The sequence below is a fragment of the Limulus polyphemus genome, unplaced genomic scaffold, assembly GCF_000517525.1.
Source record: "Limulus polyphemus unplaced genomic scaffold, Limulus_polyphemus-2.1.2 Scaffold4840, whole genome shotgun sequence".
NCBI lineage: Eukaryota > Metazoa > Arthropoda > Merostomata > Xiphosura > Limulidae > Limulus > Limulus polyphemus.
The window spans coordinates 49304-49766 of NW_013670450.1; the positions used below are offsets into that span (position 1 = coordinate 49304).

Here is a 463-nt window from a genome sequence, read left to right on the forward strand (position 1 = left end):
AAATTAAAAAAACAAATATTTTTCCGATATACAAACCGATAAATAAAGTCAGCGAAATTCTTAATACAACTAAAGATAAAATTGAATTAATGGAAAAATTTGGCATATATAAAATATTATGTGAGTGTAAAAAAGTTTATATAGAAACTTAAAATTCAGGCTGAATGAACATAAAACAAATTTTAAAAATAATAATATTACTATTTCACCTTTAGCAGAACATATTAATGAAACTAATCACATAATTCAATAGGAAAAAAATGTTATTTTAGCGCAACCTGGAAATGTAATTGGTATGAATATACGTGAATCTATTGAGATAATTAAATGTAAAAAAAGTTAATTAAAATTATTGAATACAGATGATGGAAATGTTGTCAGCAGATGGCGTGAAATTCTTTAATATGTAAATTGGTATTTTGATTACTGTATAAATAGGTCTTTTTTTTTTTTTTTTTTTTTT

General features: G+C 21.8%; 1 protein-coding gene across 1 annotated transcript in view; it reads right to left on the reverse strand.

Moving 5' to 3' along the window:
- The window catches only part of LOC111088948 (transcriptional regulatory protein GAT1-like), a 38723-nt gene that overhangs the window by 14936 nt on the left and 23324 nt on the right, over window positions 1-463 (reverse strand). The window lies entirely within an intron of this gene.